At 42.0% G+C, this 14,891-nt stretch overlaps 1 long non-coding RNA gene across 1 annotated transcript; it reads right to left on the reverse strand.

Moving 5' to 3' along the window:
- Nucleotides 1-4,293: 4,293 nt before the first annotated feature.
- LOC141568125 (uncharacterized) lies at nucleotides 4,294-9,950 on the reverse strand. Its single transcript, XR_012491145.1, has 4 exons — nucleotides 9,810-9,950; nucleotides 9,450-9,588; nucleotides 7,708-7,873; nucleotides 4,294-4,362 (listed from the first exon to the last, which is right to left on the reverse strand). It is a non-coding gene; the product is annotated as an uncharacterized LOC141568125 (long non-coding RNA).
- Nucleotides 9,951-14,891: the final 4,941 nt, after the last annotated feature.

The following is a 14,891-nucleotide window of genomic DNA, read 5'->3' on the forward strand; positions in this document are numbered from 1 at the left end:
GTGAGTTCTTTACAAATTTTGGATATTAACCCCTTATTGAATGTATCATTGGCATTACTTTAGAGCTTTTGTAACTTCTGTTCATTCAGAGAACCTAATAAGTCTGGCTTCACCTACCACGGGTTTCAAGGGCTTCAAGTCCCTTTATATGATGTTTATTTTGCCTTTTTTGAATTTGCAACATTTGTCTTATAGGAGTAGATAAAACAACTAACTTTATTTGGGCACTTAACCATGACAAAAGCTATTCTAAGCTCTTTATGTGTGTCAGCTTTTGTAATTACCAGAGCCCTTTTGTTTCTCCCATTGTAGAGTTGAGGAAACTTAGAGAGGTACGATAACTATCAAGAGCTGTGAAGGGTCTGAGATATTATCCAATTTACAGACTAACCAATTAGCCTGCCACAGTCTCTTGGATGCTGTCAAAAGATAGGAGACCCAAGTCAGAGACAGCACTGAGCTATATTACTCACAGCAATAGTGGAAGCTGGTGTCAGCATTTGTGCCAGCTCCCTGAATCCCAATTTCCACAATTAAACATCATCAGAAATACAGTTCCAAAGCAAAGGCAGTCAGCACCTCTGCTCAGAAGATGTGCAGAAACACCAGAGGCCACACGGAATTGTTACCCAACAGGAACTGACCCTGAGCCACTCCATTAGGAGATGATGGAGTCAGGATTCAAAGCCAGGCCGTCAAGCCCAGAGCCTGCACTGTCAGCCTTTCCCCATCCCCACTGGCTGCCCCACTATGACAATGTGAAGGAAGGAGGAACTGAGCTGGGTGCCATCTTCACACAGTGAGTCTCTTACGATCCTGCCCCGAACATCTTTCTTGTTCGGACATCCCTTTTCCTTGTCACTCACTCATTCCATTTTGTTAGCCTGTCCAGATCCCCTCTCCACTCTTCTATGCCCAAAGCGGTGGCCTATATGCACTTGCTCCCTGCTTCTTGTTAGGTTTGGACAATGGGAGGCACATGCAGGTGATCTGAGGACTCAGAGAAGGCGGCATGGTGCGGGTTCCCCTGGCTCTTTCCTCTACGAGGCAAAAGTGCAGCACCTTTCCGGCAGCCTCTCCTACAGCTATTTCTAAGTTTTCCAGTAACCCTCCCTCCTTCTGCCTCAACCCTGTCCCTTCCATAACTCCCCCCAGTTGCCTCATTTGAATATGTCACCTTTTCCTGGACTTGAGCCCTTCACAGTCTGCTGCCATGGCCTACCTGCCTGTCTCAGGGGCTTCCTTCCTACTGAAGTGGCCCCGTTACTGTTCTTACATGCTGAGATTGAAGTCATGAGGGCTGTCGCCAGCTTGCGGTTAATTTTTTTGAATCTTACGGGAATTTTTCTCTATAATCCTTTCTGTGTCACATACGCTAACAGTTTTATCTCAGCACCCTGCCCCCCCATTTTACTTTAAAGTCCCCAATTGAAAGTCTGCATTTTGAGTACTTGCTGTCTTGGTGTTGCAGGCCAGAGACAGTCAGGGCTTTCTTCCTCTTCTGAAGCTTACTTTAAATTGAAGGAAGAGATTACAATGTCCCATCTATCCCCAAGCCTCTTGGTTTTTATCCTAAATGTTAGAACTTTTAGAATTACTCTAACACAATAGCCACCTAACTACAGGTGAGTAAGTTAATTAAAATTAAATAAGATTTAAAATACTGCACTTCCTCTATCCATCGACAGACGCTTAGATTGTTTCCATATTTTGGGTGTCGTGAATAATGCTTCAATAAATGTGGGGATGCTGGTATTTCTTCAAGATACTTATTTTGTTTTCTTGGAATATATACCCAGAAATAGAGTTACTGAATCATATGGTAGATCTGGTTTTAATTTTTTGAAGAACCTCCAAACTGTTTTCCACAGTGGCTGCACCAATTCACAATCACACCAACAGTGCACAAGGGTTCCCTTTTCCCCATATCCTTGCCAACACTTGTTATTTCTTATCTTTTTGGTAATAGCCATTCTAATATGTGTGAGGTGATATCTTATTGTGGTTTTGATTTGCACTTCCGTGATGATTAGTGACATTGAACATCTTTTCATGGATCTGTTGACCATTTATATATTTTCTTTGAAAAAACGTCTATACAGTTCCTTTGCCCATTTTTTAATCAGGTTATTATTATTGTTTTTTGCTATTTTTTGAGTTGTTTAAGTTCCTTATATATTTTGTATATTAACCACTTATCACACATATGGTTTGCAGATATATTCTTCTATTCCATAGGTTACCTTTTCATTTTGCTGATTGTTTCTTTTGCTGTGCAGAAGTTGCTTGGTTTGATTTAGTCCCACTTTTTTTCTTTCTCTCTTGTTGTGTGTGCTTTTGTCATGTCTTAGAAATCTTGCCAAGGCCAAAGTCAAGAAACTTTTTCCCTATGTTTTCTTCTAAGAGTTTTATGGTTCAGTGTTTACATTTAAGTTTTTAATCCATTTTTAGTTATTTTTATGAGTGGTGTAGTATTAAAAATAACTAAAACTATAATAATTTGTTAATGCATACACAACTTCAAAAGATGTTAAGTTCCCCAGGCAATTCCATGAGCAGCTGAGGCTGAGAACCACTAGTGTAGTAGCTCTTACAAAGTACTTTTCCCTTATAAATCTCCATAACCATGTACTTCTTCCCTTAAACCATAAAGATAATGTATATGGGATAGTATCTTACATGTAAAAATGCTTTTGCAGGCATTACCTCTTTGCTGGAACAATTCTGTGCTATAACCAGAGAAGAATTTCATCATTCTGTAGATGAGACCACCAAGAGAGAAACTGACTTATTTGAGACCAAAGAAATAATGACTGGGCCATGACTTGAACCTAAGCCTCCTGACTCGGGCCTCGTTCCTTCATTCGTTCATTCATTCATTCATTCATTCATTCATTCATTCATTCATTCATTCAGCAGTCTATGTCAGCTAATGTGCTAGTTGCCAGGCACAAAAAGATGATATAACTGAGCCCTGACCCTAGGATGCAAAGTCTGCTGAGAAGATGGATGGACGGGTAGACAGGTAACCAGACCAGAGTGCAAGTGCTTCAGTAAAGGTGGCAACAAGGTCCTCAGAACATGGCTGAGCAAGCCTTCTAGAACATTCAGGGAAGTGATTTTTTTAAGGGAATGCCAAAGCAGTTTGGTTAGTGGTCTGGGGCACATAGGGGATACTCAGGTAACAGTGGACAGCTTATACAAAGGTTTACCTAGAAAACAGACCTGGAGAAACACAGACTATTCTGCAAATTTCAAGAGATATTTAATATCTGGACATAATGCCCCCTTCAAGACCTTGCAAGTCTTTTCCATCTGAGTCTTCTTGTTGTCCATTAGCAGGTTATTCAGTGAAACTGGGGCAGTATCCTGAGGGCAACATCAGTGCTCCTGGTTCTGGACCATCTTGGGTGGTGTTAGAGGATATGTGGTTTGGTCTCAGGGTCTTGTCTCTCTCATCTGGGCCTAGCACAGAGGAAGGCTTTGCCTTCTTTGTGATATAATCACTGGGGTGCCCTCCTGAGGGAGCTCAGTGCTAAAGGTGGAAAAACTGATTGTGGCCCAGAGCTCGGTATCTGCAGAATGTGGAGCAGAAAAAGCAATGTCTGGTCAGAAGCCCCTTGATCTCTGGATCTCTTTCATGTCTGTACAGTGGTCATGCCTCCTGGACTGGGTTGCTATGAGACTCAAGGTGATAATGACTGAGGACAGGAGCAGCGAGATGGCAGCTGCTCAGCCAATGCTTTGTCTGCAGCGGAAGGGAGCAGGGGATTGGGAATAGAGGACTGATCATTATTCCTGCTTTCCTTGCAAACGTTGCAAACCCCGGGCTCCAGACCTGGCTTCCAAAAGTTGTGGGCTGGGATCAGATTGGGGAGAAAAAGGGCATGAGAGAGGCCTGCTGAGTCTCCATGGACATGCTGCTTGCTTCAGTTTTCAGGTTTCTTTCTGGCACAGGTTGATCCAAGTGTTGCTGCTCAACAGGAAAACAGAAATACCACACGGATAACTGACAGCAAACACGCTGTCTCCACATTTCCCAGTTCTTCCCAAAGATAGGATGCTTCTAAATAAGGACAGGGAAAGAGGAGGCCCTCCCTGCCCAGGAGGGATTTCCAGAGAGAGCCATACTGAGCTGTGTTTTGATTGAGAGCAAGTCCCTGGGCATAATTATGATCCAAATCCAGCAACCATTTGACTAGTACTAGAGTGGGGTCAGTTCCCCTTACACAGGATATTCCAGACGCCCCTCCTTCCCCAAGATGATGATAACCCCTTTTAGTATACTCACCTCTCTGAAAAGCAGTCTGTATTAGCAAAAATTTAACTACTTTGCAGTTTTGGACCAGTGATATGAAGACCCTAGAAAAATGGAGAAAAATCATTGGATTTCCGGGAATGTTGAGTTTACAACCTGTGCTAATACAGGTATAAAGGAGTGTTTTTTAAAAACTTTCATTTGGAAATAATTTCAAACTTACAGAAAAATTACAAGAATAGTGCAAAAAATACCCTTATATCCTTTATCCAGATTTGTCTGTTACTAACATTTTGCCCCATTTGCTTTATTGTTGCTCCCTTACCCTAAAATATGTGCACATTTTTCTGAGTCATTCAAAGATAGATTACATTCACATTTGAAGGTAACTTACATACCTCACAGCCCTTCAACCCTGAGTACTCCAGTGTGTGTTTCCTAAGAACTGGAGACCTCCTCTTACAAAACCATTGCACAGTTGTCAACCTCAGTTTAATGCTCTTTTCTGTAACTTATTGTCCTTATTCTATTTCCGTTAGAATAAGGTAATAATGTCATTTGTTGCTACGTTTTTATCCCTCAGTACAGGACTCAGTCTAGAATCAGGCTGCCTTTCTGTAGCTTCCTTTTTCTCCAGAATAACCCTTGAGCAAACCATTTCCCCACCGTGGGCTGTGGTTTCCTCATCTGTAAGATGCAGGGTCAGAGTAGCTGACATCTGAGTTCTGCGATTATCTGGTGGCCGGGGTTGCCCGACACAGTGCTTTACATCCTAGATGCTCTTAAGATGTTTAATTGAAGTCTTACTTTCTATTTGAGGGAGCTTAGGTTTCACCTTCTTCTCTAAAACAGGACGACTGGCATTGGAAACAAATCTAAAGTCTCTCTGTCCTGGTCTATAAAAGATCTCAACGGTGACTGTTAATAATAGTAACAATGTGTTTGGTGATTGTAGCATATGGATAAGTGAAATGAATGACAGTGTCACAAGGCATGAGAGGGAGAAATTAAAAATATTCTATTACCTGCACTACATTTGAAGTGATATAGTATTATTTGAAAGTGGACTTAGATTAGTTTAAAGTGTAGATTTTTAAACTCTAGGAAAATTACTACACATTTTTTTTGCAAAAAATCCATTTTAAATATAAAGACTCTGAAGAGTTAAAAGTAAAGGGGTAGAGAAAGATGTACCATGCCTACACTAATCAAAGGAAAGCTGAAATAGTTATATTAATTTCAAACAAAGTAGACATCAGAACAAGGAAAATTATATGGATAAAGAGGGCCACTATGTTATGATAAATGGGTCAGTTCTCTAAGAAGACATAACGATGGAAGCACCTGACAACAGATGATCAAAATACACGAGGCAAAATTGATTGAGCTAAAAAGAGAAATAGACAAATCCACTATTGTAGTTGGAGACTTCAATATAACCTTGTCAGTAATTGATAGATCAAATAGGCAGAAAATCAATAAGGATAGAGTTGACCTGAACAGCACTATTAATCACCTTGATCTAATTGACAGTTATTGAACACTCCATCCACCAAGAGCAGAATACACATTTTTCTCAAGGTCCTAGGGAGCATTCACCAAGATAGACCACATTCTGGCTCATGAAATAAACCTTAACAAATTATGAAGACTAGCAATCCTACAAAGTCAGTTCTCAGACCACAGTGGAACTAAACTCAGAATCAATAACAATATTTGGAAAATCCTCAAATAATTGGAGATTAAACAACACACTTCTAAATAATTCATGGGTCAAAGAAGTCTTGACAAAAATGTTAAAATATTTTGAACTAAATGAAAATATACAGCTTATTAAAATTTGTGGGATGAAGTAAAATCAGTGCTTAGAGGGAAATTTATAGGTTAAATGCATACATTAGAACAGAAGAAAGAGCTTAAATTAATAACCTAAGCTCCCCTCTTAGGAAACTAAATAAGGAAGGGTAACTTAAACCTAAGGCAAGTAGAAGAAAAGAAATTAAAAATACATTCAATTCCCTGTAAAAAGGATACAGGAAAGAGGTAGCTTCTCTGCTTGGAGAAATTGTGATCATCCGAGAACAATGACAGCAATTTCGTGATGATGAGAAGTGACACCGCTATAGTGCTCTTTATGTGCCAGATGCTGTTCTAAGCAGTTCTCTTGGATTCATACATTTAATACTTAAAATAGCCCTACGAAGAAAGCCCTATTAGAATCCCCATTTCACAGATGAGACACTGAGGCACAGAACCATTAGGTACTTGCATCAGGGCACACAGCTACTAACAGGAGGAGCCAGCGCTTGAATGAGGGCAGCTAGCTCCAGAAGAGGTGGAATCACTCAATTCTTGTTCTGTCTCTGTCTTCTCCAGAAGAACAATGACTGGTCTTCTAGAACAATTTGTGTAGACTAGGAATATGTAAAGGATAGAAGGGGGAGACCTAAGATGCCATCACAGGTAAGCAAGAAATACAGTTGCTCTTACGACTTTAAGAGCTATTGTTAAAGTCTGAGAAATCATAGAAAATAGGAATGCTGCCAAGAGGTTGTGGAAGATAAATTCTGCACAGAAATTTGCTAGGGCAATGCCACAGGTCTGTGCTCCAAACAGCACATTAATGTTTTGAATGAAGTCATACTCATCAAGTGGTCTGATTTGCAAAGTTGAAAGGTGAGAGAGCCTTGAGTGATGCCAGAATTTAGAGCCCACTTTCAATACAATACAATTAAACAAGATTATTTAGTTAAAACATAACTTGCAAAATATAGACTAGACAGGACCTAGGTGGAAAGAAGTTTCTTTGAAAATGAACTTGGGTTTTAGCAAACCATAAGCTGCAAATGAGTTGCAAATGTGATATAGCTGCCAAAACATCTGGTCTGTTTCCAGCCTCACTGAAAGGGATCTGGTATTTGTGCTAGAGACTCTCAAGCTGGACAACACTTCAGAATAATTTTTAAATTTTAGATGCTTGAATTCTACCCCCAGAGATGCTGACTCAATAGGTCTGGACTGAGATGAGGGACTAAGAATATTTAAAAGTTATTGAGGTGTTTGGAATTGCAGTGGGACTGAGAACTACTAGTTGTCCCAGAAATGAGGTCAAGGTGGTTCTGAGCATCAAAGTGGAGGGAGCATTAGGAGGTGGGCCTCCAGGGTTAGCCTAGTTCAAAGCAGAGACCTGAGGCTGAGCAAGCATTAGCAGTCTCTGTCTAAAGATACCTCCCAAAGCTGTTACTCCACTTTAGTCTTGGGCCTTCACAGAGCTCTTAAACTTGTTCAACTCCGTACACTAGAGGGATCGTCCTCAGTTCTGGGATTTCCCAATTTTCATTAGAGCTGTCAAATAAGTATAGGCTTTGGGGAGAATAGTGTAGTGGTTAGAAAAGTATCTCAAGGAGAGCTTACACACAGTAGGTCCTCCCTCCATAGATGTTAGCTACCTTCCTGTCTTTCCCTTTTCTTGCTGTCCAGGTGTGAGGCATGCACTGCAGCCATGCAGCTTTTTCAGGTGATGCGGCAGTTAGCGTCCATGATGACCCCAAGGATCATCTCCGTCTGGTATTCAGGCTCGTGTGTAGTTCCCTCTTTCATTGACTCGGGGCTGACCTGTGTGATCAGTAGAACACAGCAAAATTAATGATGTGGGACTTCAGGAGTAGGTCAGAAAAGGCACTGCAGCTTCAACTTTGTTTTCTTGAATTCCTTGCTCTGGGGGAAGCCAGGTGCCATGTTATGAGGATACTCAAGCAGCTCCATGGACAGCCCCACAAGGAAAGGAAACAACTATCGTACCAACTTCCCAGTCATGTGATGAACCACCTGGGGAATAGGTTTTCCAGCCTCAGTTGAGCCTTCAAATGAATGCAGCACCATTTAGCAACTTGCTGAACTGTATCATCACAACCACACACCTCAGGCCTTCCTATTACATGAGAAAAAAAATAAATCACTAGTTTGTGTAAGTCACATGTTAGCAAACTACAACCCATGGGCTAGCTGCCTGTTTTTATAAATAAAGTTTTATAGGAATGCAGCCACATTCATTTGTTTATATGTTGTTTGTGGCTGCTTTCACATTATAGTGGCAGAGTTGTGTAGTTGTGACAGAGACCGTGTGGCATTATCTAAATAAGCCTGAAATATTGGCTATCGTATCTGGTTCTTTGAGAAAAAGTTTGCCAACACTTTATCTAAGCCATTGCTCTTTGTTTTTTCCCCTTCTTGCAGCTGAATACAATACTTAAGTGATCAATGGTCCAATCCACAGGACATTTGTTCTTGAAGAACCAGGGGACTCAATAATGTGGAAGCTCATGGAGAATCTAGCCAGACTGTATATCATTCTAAAGTCTGCACTGACCAAAGATTTTGTTCATTAACACAAACAGTCAGTAAACAGAATCCATTTTAGCTGATTCAAGAGACTTTAACAAAAAGGATTCCTTATAGATGTGAGGGAGAGTCAAGAGAGCAAACACAGGATTTTGAGGCACCAGAGACCTGCAGTAGTGGGAAGCCATTACCTCCTGCAGCTCTGTAGGGGAAAAATGAGGAAGTGGTGTGACCAGAGCCCATTGGGTACCCTTGAACCTCACTGATACATTAGGATCAATTCATAATTGCAGCTCAAGCTGCTCTAAGAATTTTGATCCGTTTTGAATCAGCTGAGTCAAAGAAAAATTGGGTTCTGGAACAATTACCCAGAGGAAACAACCTCTGGAATCACTCTTGCTACAAGTCTACCATCTGAGTAATTGGGAAAGCAGCTTGTGACTTCATTTATTTGTACAATTATTGTCTCTGCCTGATTTTGCCCATATAAACTGATGTTTTTCCTCTTATCACACACGCCCGGTGTTGTAGGTGTCATTTTTTACCAGATTTTTTTTTAGCCATGAGTATCATCTATAATTAAAAGGGGAACTAACTGAATTCTTGTAGCATTTTCACACCAAGAGAAGCTCAGAATGTTCAAATGCTGTCCAAAGTACCAAGTAGAGATTTTCCAATTTTATGTTTGATGGGTCAGAGTAAAAGAGGCCTTGAAAAGCAGAACCAGACAGAGTCTCCTCCCATTGCCTTCCCAAGTGTCTTTGGGTCAGAGCCAAACATTCTAGGTGGCCTCAGCTGGTGATTGGCAGACACTTCCATGCTCTTATTCTGTGTGTATTGCCGGTCTTACCTGGTAGTACGTGCCAGAGCAGCACTGCAATTTTCCTTCTTTAGGAGCTGAGACCCAGGCCCAGGCTCCACCACAGTTCAGATGTTTCAAAAAGGGATGACAGCTTCCTTCTCTTAGGATCCTGCCACAAGGACTTTGCCTGGAATTCAAGAGCAGCTTCAGAATGACCACCCTGCTGTGTACCTGCTTGTTTGTACTGCAACTTGCCATTCCAGTTACTATTGCTATTTAACAAATTACCCAAAACTTAGCTGCTTAAAAAAGCCACTTTATTATGCTTATTGGATTTGGTTGGTCAGGAATTTGAGCAGAGAACAGCAGGGAGGACTTGTTTTCGCAACCCGATTTCTAAGGTCATACCTGGAAATCCTTTAATGTGGGAGTGACTCAACAGTTGAGGGCTGGAAACATGCAGTCTCCTTCATTCTCCTGTCTGGTGCCCGGAGCGAGAAGACTTGAAGACTAACACGGCTGAGCAGAACACTCACCCTGGCTTCTCCTTGTGGCGTGGCTTCCTCCCAACACGGCAGCTTCCAGGCAGTTGAACTTCTTACAGGGCAGCGCAGACTCCAAATGTTGGTATTCCAATGAACCAGACAGAAGTTCATGGCTTTTTTGCTCCAGCCTTAGAAATCACACAGCAGCATTTCTGTTGTCGTCTTTGCTCCAAGCAGTCACAAGCCCTCTTCAATTCAAAGGAAGGGAAAATAGTCTCTACTCTCCAAGAAAGAAGTGTCAAAGAATGTTAGAGCAATGTTTTAAAAACAACATATTTGCAAATGGGGAAGCAGTTTCATTTTTCTCGTAGAAAGTGACATAAACGTAGTGTTTTCTCATCTGGAGATTGGAGAAACTCCACCCAGATATATGAACATAGGCCAGGCTGACTGAAATTTTTGACTGAACTGCAGAGGCCAGAGCTTTAAACTCCAAATAATGAAATTGTGGCAGTGATGGTGGTGGTGTGATAGAATGTTATTAAAGAACTGTAGGTTGGCCATTTCTGCACGGTCATTCTCTTATATGCCTAACATATAAGATGCATTGCAGCCTTGAGAGGAGAAACTTAGAAAATCCTATAACTGCATCCTGTTGGGGGATGGCAGAAAGAAGAAGCAAGGACAAGGTTTGCTGATGCCTAAAGGAGGTAGGGCTGCCATCAGGCTGAGCAAACCATGAGGCCAGGAGCAGGAAAAGACAATATTTGAATGATGCTGAAGAGAACTTGGAATGGATTGAAGGAGAAAATAAGATCTATCAATAGTTAACAAGAGGTCATACAGGGAAACTGGTTTATGGGGATAGGGAAAAGAGAGGAATTAACAGAGGTCAGAGCTAGCAATTAAATAAAGATGAGATTTACTGACCCTTAGTAAGTTCTCATGAACAATGGGCTAGAGCATTGCTCCTGGTCTTGGGGAAGCAAAATAGAAATAAATTTCAAGGCTGACTGTGAGACCAACATGGACATTAGACATTTTCCAGTACTATAAGGGAGGTGTCTGGTTATAAACATATATCAGCAAGGTCATGATTTTGCCCTGCAGCATCCCCAAGAGTTAGAATTGGCCTCCTACACATCAGCAGAAGCCCTCTAATGGTATGTTTGGCTATTGTACCCATATCTGCTAACTTTCTGACCAAGTGGTTTCTGGACGTTACATAGCAAGTTGGCCCTTAAGTTTATTTAGGGTTTTTATATTCATTATCTTATTTACCCTAACAAACTTATGAAGTAGGCAGAAAAGATACTATCATGTTCATTTCTGTGATGAGGAAACTGGAATTGGGAAGTTGGGTAGCATCTCAAACCAGGCAGCAGTAGAGACAGGACTAGAATCCAAGTCTCGTGCCTCCTGATTGCCAGGGCCTCTGGCTTCTGCTCTGCTGCCTCCCATGCTGAGCCAGGAGCTCAGGTGTGCTGTGAGCCAGCTGACTTCATTTCAGTGGTAGATGCCAGAAGGAAATGTTTGACTGCCTCTTGCAACTGGAGTGCATTTCAACTTGAGTCTTCCTTCCATTCTCTCTCTGTCTCTCTCTGTCTCTCTGTCTCTGTCTCTGTCTGTCTCTCTCTCTCTCTCTCTCTCTCTCTCTCTCTGTCTCTCTCTCTCTGTCTCTCTCCCCCCCCACCCCCCACAATGATGTTGCTGTTACAGTTGCCAGAGCATTTCAGTAACTGCAGGGTCCTGTGCTCCATTTCTTTCCTCATCAATCAGTTGTCTATTGCTGTATAACAAACCACTCCAAATCTTAATGGCTTAAAACAATAATCATTTATTATTTCTCACATTTCTATGGGTCAGCAATCTGGGCAGTTTTACTGCTGGTCTCATCTGCAGTTCACTCATGTGATGGAGATTATCTGATGATGACACTGGGGCTGAAGAACCCATGATGCCCTCATTCTCATGTCTGGATATTGGTGAGACACTTTGGTGCTTCTCCAAGTGGCCTCTAATTCTCCAGTATGCTAGCCTGGGCCTCCTCACAGAATGGTGTTCTCAGGGTTCCAAGAAGGTGAAGATGGAAGCTTCAAGGCCTCTTAAGGCCTAGACTCATGAAACCATGCAACATCATCTCCACCATATTCTATTGGTCCACATAAGTCAGGAAGCCAGCCCAGATTCAAGGGAAGTAGAGAAATAGACTCCAAGGATGGAGTCTTGATGGGAGGAACAGTAATGTCCCATTGCAAAGGGGCATAGGCCCGTTGAGGTCATTCTTATAATGCTCTGCCATATGCCATGATCTGGTGAACAAGAATTAACCAAAACATGCCCCTATTAGGAAAAAACAAGCCTCTTTCTCTTATAGCACTTGTGTATCAATTTGTGTTTTTTGGTGGCAAATGACAGAAACAGACTCTAGTTAACTTAAACAGGACAACCATACGTTAGAAGGGTAACAGAGGCTTACAGACCTGATGGAAGAATTTTACAACATGACCTTAGAAGTGACAGGAAGAGGGCAGCTCTAGGCATCTCTGAAGCAGGAATTCATGGATACTATTTTTAGGGACCTCATCACTGGAATGACTTAGTTCCTGCTGATTTTTATTTTATTTTAATTAATTAATTAATTTGGTTTTTGTCTTTGGTCATTGGCTCATGGTTCAATTTCCTTGGGAGCTGCTTTGGCACATGTTCCCGCTGCTTGGGTGGGGAGTGGGGGCAGGACAACTTGATGGATCCGACCACATGGAATGGGATGGGGTAGTGTACCAGAGGAAAAGTGGGTGCTGTGTAAAAAGTAGGAGAGGCAGGCAAAAATGTCAGTTGTCTACTGATTTCTAATCACTTCCTGTGGGAACTCATTTGGATTATTGGTGGTGGGGGGCCTAACCGTGATGTATATATGAACAAATTCTATCTCAATGCCCCTGTTCCCACCCCTCCACCCCCAAAATTAAAACAATTAAAAATCTTTTTTTCCCTCCTTTATGCAACATGTAATCTTAGATGAACTTTTGTCCCACTGGACCTAACTTCTTAAATGCAAGTGTCCCCAATGGTTCTATCATTCACTCTGTTTTGTACTCAATGTCTTATGTGAGGCATGTTAGCCCCTATCATGATATCAATCCTCACCTCCCTGCGGGTGACTCCTTGATGGTCTTTGTTACTGACCATTTCCAATTTGCTGTGAGAATCCTCTACCCAAATCCACTGGACTCAACCTGCTCTCCCTCTCAAAATGTGCTCTGGCAGCTACCACATATTGGCTTATTCAGCACAAATTTCAACCGCCTGACGCATGTCGCCCATACTGTAGAGTCTGGAAAGACCAAAATGACATTTTCAAACTCCTGTGCAGCTGCGGTGCCATGCTTGGTTGACTTCCACCAAGCAGGCCCGTCCACTGAGCCACGGATGGCAACAGTGAGTGACGTGAAGTATGGGGGCTCTATGGGCGCTGTGTGATAGGTGTGTGGGTGCTGCAGCTTATGTCAGAGGCTTTGGTTCTTCTGGGGCAGCCTGGGAGCTTCTGCTGTCCTGTCCTCTAGTCGCAGGCTGTGAGTGGTGGCAGCAGTAGGGTTTCTGCTAGAGCGTTCCTGTGGGGGGAGCTTGGCCATATCTCCTGGCTGCATTGCTCCTGACCATGTAGCACCCAAGCATGGTTCCTGAATTGGAAATTTTCCGAGATACCTAATGGAATAAACCTTTTCTGCTTAAATTTGTTAGATTGGATTCTGTTGTCTGCAACTAAGAACACTGCCTGATATAAACACTCACGAGTTCCCCAGTGCTTTAGTATAAATCTTGAACAATATGCTCTTTGTCCCCCACAAAAAAAGAGCCCTGTCACAAAAAAAAAAAAAAAAAAAAAGAGCCCCGTACCATTTTGTACTTCTACAGGTAGTATATAAGAGTTCCAACTGCTTTGTCTTGCAGGCATCTGGTTTTGTCAGCACTTTCTTGATGTTGCTGAAAGAAACAATGTAATTTTAAAAATGTTTCAATATCATAATGTGACTTTAGGTGGGGGGACAAGATACACACACACACACACACACACTTAAAAACCTTTTTATTGCAGTAAAGAAAATAATGTTATTAACATTGTCTAGGTCTTTTGAGTCCACTTCCTCACTTTTGTTGACCTTAACTGTCACAGAAGAAAATTTTATGGAAGTTTTCAAGGCATTGTTTGATTTAAACTGGAAAAGCCTCTCCAGATTTGTAGATGTAGCTTCCCTAATTGTTTTGTTCTGTCTTTTCCTTGTGTGGGTGAGTGGACTGTGGATAGACCTGTCTCATCATTGGTCCAGGACAAGTCTCTTCACACCCCTGAATGTCCTATGAATGGAGGAGGAGACTATGAATAAAACGGCTCAGGTATAGAAACTCAGTCCCAGGACCAGTCTGCAATTTAGTCACCATTTTCATGTTGAATTAGAAGGCACATGCAAGGACAAGAGGCATATGGTTAGCAATTAATTAATGGCCTTGATGAAATTCTTATCAGTTCAGGAGACTTTGCTAATTTGAAACCATTGTCAGCCAGCTCCTCATTAATAAGCTGAGCTCTATTCTCCCTACCCTCTCCCCAAGCTTCCCTTCTGACTCTCAAAGTCTGTTGCAAAGCTGGATGAGGACTTCCACCTGCATCCCAGCGAAGACCCCAACCTTGGTCTGGAATCTGACCTCAGCACCCCGACTTCACTTTTTTATGTACAGGGAATTTTCTTGTTTCATTTTCCAGGGCAATGTTCTCAGCATATGATCTCTGAGATCCAGCGAATCCTTGATTTATCATTGTCAGGGTCTTTTACAAAGAGAGTGGGACCCAATGTTGTGTTGTGTTCTCTGGTCTGTGTATGTGTGTTGAAGGAGGGTGGTTTGGGGGGGAGACAGAGAGCAAGGTGGGTGGGAAGGGAGGCAGCAGAGGGTGGTGAGTTCACTCATTCCAAAGAACCAAATAAATTTCTTCTGGGTAATCCAT

Source organism: Rhinolophus sinicus, linkage group LG13 (genome assembly GCF_036562045.2).
Source record: "Rhinolophus sinicus isolate RSC01 linkage group LG13, ASM3656204v1, whole genome shotgun sequence".
Taxonomy (NCBI): domain Eukaryota; kingdom Metazoa; phylum Chordata; class Mammalia; order Chiroptera; family Rhinolophidae; genus Rhinolophus; species Rhinolophus sinicus.